Source organism: Eumetopias jubatus, unplaced genomic scaffold (genome assembly GCF_037043125.1).
Source record: "Eumetopias jubatus isolate StellerSeaLion01/CBP00866 unplaced genomic scaffold, mEumJub1_p1.0 scaffold_59, whole genome shotgun sequence".
Classification (NCBI taxonomy): Eukaryota; Metazoa; Chordata; class Mammalia; order Carnivora; family Otariidae; genus Eumetopias; species Eumetopias jubatus.
This window is the reverse complement of record NW_028274865.1, coordinates 890,585-896,072: the sequence shown is the minus strand read 5'-3', so window position 1 is coordinate 896,072 and position 5,488 is coordinate 890,585. Positions and strand designations below refer to the sequence as shown.

At 43.2% G+C, this 5,488-nt stretch overlaps 1 pseudogene; it reads right to left on the bottom strand.

Moving 5' to 3' along the window:
• Window positions 1-1,675: 1,675 nt before the first annotated feature.
• Window positions 1,676-2,139, bottom strand: LOC148161799 (NADH dehydrogenase [ubiquinone] 1 beta subcomplex subunit 7 pseudogene; annotated as a pseudogene).
• Window positions 2,140-5,488: the final 3,349 nt, after the last annotated feature.

Here is a 5,488-nt window from a genome sequence, read left to right as displayed (position 1 = left end):
CTCTGCAGCAAGTGAAAAAGTATTTAAAATGAAAGAATATTTTGGGAGTGATTTCGATGTCACGTTTTGTGCAATAAACAATTTACATCTTAGGGGATCACTGGAAAATACTGAAAGCCCAAACACTAGAAAGATTCTGAATTTAGGGACGCCTGGGTGGCTCTGTCAGTTAAGAGTCTGCCTTCAGCTCAGGTCATGATCCCAGGGGCCTGGGATCAAGTCCACACGAGGCTCCTTGCTCAGCAGGGAGCCTGCTTCTCCCTCTGCCTGTCGCTGTCTCCTGCTTGTGTTCTCTCTCTGGCAAATAAATAAAATCTTAAAAAAAAAGATTCTGAATTTTGAGTACTATAGATTATTATAATTTCTATAAGCCTAACTATAAAGGTATTGATAGATAAGATCTGGTCTTATTTGTGTAATAAAATTCAAAAAGAATTTGTAATGCTTCTACAAAATTATGTTAGACCTAAAACACTATTAAGAATATTCAGAGAGGGGGAGTGGAGCAAGATGGCGGAGGAGTAGGAGACCTGGATTTCGTCTGGTCTCAGGAATTCAGCTGAATAGGGATCAAACCATTCTGAACACCTACGAAATCAACAGGAGATTGAAGAGAGTAGCAACAACTCTCTGAACAGAGAAGGGACTACTTACTGGAAGGTAGGACACGCGGAGAAGTTAATCCGAGGCGATATTCGGGAGGACAGACGGCGGACGAAGGGGCTTCCGCCGCTTCTGGCAAGTGATAGAGCCACATAGCACAATCGGAACTTTTAGAAATCGGCTCCGCTGAGGGACCGTCGCTCCAGTGGCTAAGTGGGGGGTTGAACCCTCGCGGGACAGTGTGGCTCAGGACCCTCGGGGTAACAGAAAAACCGGGGGTGCCTGATTGCAGCAGACCTCCCAGGTATTAGAGTGGGGAAACCGGCTGCAGAGACGGAGCCAGGGCGCGGGCTCTCAGCTCGGGGTGCCATAAACTGTGATCCGCGGCACAGTCGGGCCGCTGTTCCTCCAGCAGGGACGCAACAAGCGGTAGAGCTGGGGAGACTCTCCTTCCTTCACGGGGAGAGCCACGTGGGAGCGCACCGCAGGGATCTGCTGGGTTTGGAGACTCCACACGGGGTCGGGTGCCAGAGATAGAAATGCTCGGTCACAGGCCGGGTGAGCACGGAGTGCGGTCGGAGACCGGGGAGAGGGGAGTGACTGCTTTTTCTGGGGGCGCACTGAGGAGAGGGGCCCCGAAATCTCAGCTCCTCCAGGTGGAGATTGGGAGGCCACCATTTTCACCCTGGTCCTCCAAAGCTGTCCCGAGAGCTTGCAGGGATCAAAAACTCCTGAGAGCAAACCCGAGCAGCTTTCTTAGGCTGGACCGACAAGGGTGGGGCAATTCTGCCTCCTGCAAAGACATTTGGGAACCATGGCAACAGGCCTCTCCCCCAGAAGATCAGCACGAACAGCCAGCAAGCCAAGACCAAGTTTACCGATCAAGGAGAACGGGAGAACTCCAGTGCTAGGGGAATACTGCACATAGAATTCGCGGCTTTTTTTTTACCATGATTCATTAGTTTTTCAAAGTTAATTTTTAACTGTTTTTTTTTTAATTTTTCGTTTTCCGTTTTTCAACCAACATCTTCTAAATCCTTTTTTTTTTTTTTGAGGGGCCTGGAGGCTTTTATTTCTCAACTGGTCCACAGGGTGGGGGCGGATCCACTACAGGGCGACCTCGGGGGCCACCTCGCAGGGCCCCTGGCCTCTGGCCACATCCGCCTCCCTCTGCTCCCGCCGCTTCTTCCGCTGGAGCAGCCGACGTTCCCGCTCAAACTTCTTCATGCGCATGACGTAGTCGAAGTGCTCGCAGTACTCCCAGTCGTGCTGCTCGTGCTTGCAGCCCAGGAAGTTGGGGAAGCTGTCGCGCTTGCACTTGAGCAGCCGGATGAGGTAGTGGGCGCAGTAGTCTCGCTGCTGCAGCACCAGCTGTGCGTCGTTCATCTGCTGCTGTGTGGCCACCATCTCGCGCTCCTTGCGCCCCGGGAAGCCGTAGTCGGGGGGGAAGGTGGGCATCCGCTGGGGGTCGGGCTCCCCCGATGGATCGCTCACATAGCGCCGGGCAAGATGCGCCCCCATGGCTGCAGTCGCCGCAAACTCTCTTCTAAATCCTTTTTAAAAAATTTTTATTTTTCATTTTTAGAGTCATATTTTATCCCTTCATAGTAGTTACCCTTATTTTTGGCATAAAAGTTGTTCTCTCTTTAAAATTTTGAGATACAGTTTCTTCTAACAGATCAAGATATACCATAAATCACTAGTGTTTGGCTTTGTTCTACTCTCCTACCTGACCACAATCTCTCCCCTTTCTCTCTCTCTCTCTTTTTTTTAATCTTCTTTCTTTTTTCAAACAACTTCTTATCTTATCAATTACTGTTATAAAATCTTTTATAATTTTCATCTTTATAGTCATCTTCCATCCCTTCATTGTATCAACCCTTATTTTGTACATATATGTCTCCCTTCCTTCAAAATTTTAGGAGGCACTTTCTTCTAACAGACCAAAATACACCCAAAATCAGCTAGTGCTGATCTGTGCACTAGCCTGACCATATTTGATCAAATTCTGCATTTTTTGTATTGTTCTGTTTTTGTTTTTATCTTTTTGTTTTGTTTTGTTTTTTTCTCTCTCTCTTTTTTTCTTTCTTTCTGATTCTTTTCCCCTGGTTTCAGGTCTTTTCTGATTTGTACACAGTATATTTCCTGGGGACGTTGTTAACCTGTTAGCATTTTGTTCTTTTCATTCACCTATTCTCCTCTGGACAAAATGACAAGACGAAAAAATCGCCTCAGCTAAAAGAACAAGAGGTAGTACTGTCAGGCAGGGACCTATTCAATACGGACATTAGTACGATGTCGGACATAGAGTTCAGAATCAGGACTTTAAAGATACTAGCTGGGCTTGAAAAAAGCATGGAAGATTTTAGAGAAACCCTTTCTGGTGAAATAAAAGAACTAAAATCTAACCACGTCGAAATCAAAAAGGCTATTGATGAGGTGCAATCCAAACTGGGGGCACTAACTGCTAGGATAAATGAGGCAGAAGAGAGAATCAGTGATATAGAAGACCAAATGATGGAAAATAAACAGGCTGAGAAAAAGAGAGAGATACAACTACAGGATCACGAGGGCAGAATTCGAGAGCTAAGCGATATGATAAGATGAAACAACATTAGAATAATTGGCATCCCAGAAGAAGAAGAGAGAGAGAGGGGCAGAAGGTATATTGGAGCAAAAAATAGCAGAGAACTTCCCTAACGAGAGGAAGGAAACAGGTGTCAAAATCCAGGAGGCACAGAGAAACCCTCTCAAAATCCATAAAAATAGGTCAACACCTGACATTTAATAGTCAAACTTAGGAGTCTCAGAGATAAAGAGAAAATCCTGAAAGCAGCTCTAGAGAAGAGATATGTAACCTAGAATGGTAGAAATATTAGATTGGGAACAGACCTATCCACAGAGACCTGGCAGGCCAGAAAGGAGTGGCATGATATCTTCAGAGCACTAAACGAGAAAAATATGCAGCCAAGAATACTATATCCAGCTAGGCTGTCATTGAAAATAGAAGGAGAGATAAAAAGCTTCCAGGACAAACAAAAACTAAAGGAATTTGCGAACACAATACCAGCCCTACAAGAAATATTGAAAGGGGTCCTCTAAGCAAAGAGAGAGCCTGAAAGCAGCATAGATCAGAAAGGAACACAGACAATATACAGTAACAGTCACCTTACAGGCAATACAATGGCACTAAATTCCTATCTTTCAATAGTTACCCTGAATGTAAATGGGCTAAATGCCCCAATCAAAAGACACAGGATATCAGATTGGATTAAAAAACAAGACCCATCCATATGCTGTCTGCAAGAGTCTCATTTTAGACCCAAAGACACCCCCAGATTGAAAGTGAGGGGGTGGAAAACAGTTTACCATGCTAATAAACACCAAAAGATAGCTGGGATGGCAATCCTTATATCAGACAAATTAGATTTTAAAACAAAGACTGTAATAAGAGATGAAGAAGGACACTATATCCTACTTAAGGGGTCTGTCCAACAAGAAGATCTAACAATTGTAAATATCTATGCCCCTAACATGGGAGCAGCCAATTATATGAGGCAATTAATAACAAAAGCAAAGAAACACATTGACAACAATACAATAATAGTGGGGGACATTAACACCCCCCTGACTGAAATGGACAGATCATCTCAGAAAAGATCACCAAGGAAATAAAGACTTTAAATGACACACTGGACCAAATGGACTTCACAGACATATTCAGAACATTCCATCCCAAAGCAACGGAATACACATTCTTCTCTAGTGACCATGGAACATTCTCCAGAATTGATCACATCCTAGGTCACAAATCAGGTCTCAACTGGCACCAAAAGTTTGGGATCATTCCCTGCATATTTTCAGACCACAATGCTTTGAAACTAGAACTCAACCACAAGAAGAAAGTCAGAAAGAACTGAAATACTTGGAGGCTAAACAGTATCCTACTACAGAATGAATGGGTCAACCAGGAAATTAAAGAAGAATTAAAAAAAATTCTTGGAAACCAATGAAAATGAAAACACAACTGTTCAAAATCTTTGGGATGCAGCAAAGGCAGTCCTAACAGGAAAGTATATAGAAAAAGAAGCCTTTCTCAAGAACAAGACATGTCTCAAATACACAACCTAACCCTACACCTAAAGGAGCTGGAGAAAGAAGAGCAAATAAAGCCTAAACCCAGCAGGAGAAGAGAAATCATAAAGATCAGAGCAGAAATCAATGAACTAGAAACGAAAAGATCAGTAGAACAGATCAACGAATCTAGGAGCTGGTTCTTTGAAAGAATTCACAAGATTGATAAACCCCTAGGCAGACTTATCAAGAAGAAAAGAGAAATGACCCAAATCAACAAAATCATGAATGAAAGAGGAGAGATCACAACCAACACCAAAGAAATACAAACAAATATAAGAATATATTATGAGCAAATCGATGCCAGCAAATTAGATAACCTGGAAGAAATGGGTGCATTCCTAGAGAAGGACGTATCAAATACAAAATTGAATCAGGAAGAAATAGAAAACCTGAACAGACCTATAACCACTAAGGAAATTGAAGCAGTCATCAAACATCTCCCAGCAAACAAAAGTCCAGGGCCAGATGGCTTCCAAGGGGAATTCTATCAGACATTTAAAGAAGAATTAATACCTATTCTCCTGAAACTGTTCCAAAAAATAGAAATGGAAGGAAAACTTCCAAACTCATTGTATGAGGCCACCATTAACTTGACCCCAAAACCAGACAAAGACCCATCAAAAAGGAGAATTACAAACCAATACCCTTGATGAACATGGATGCCAAAATTCTCACCAAAATACTAGCCAACAAGATCCAAAAGTACATTAAAAGGATTATTCAACATGACCAAGTGGGATTTATCCCT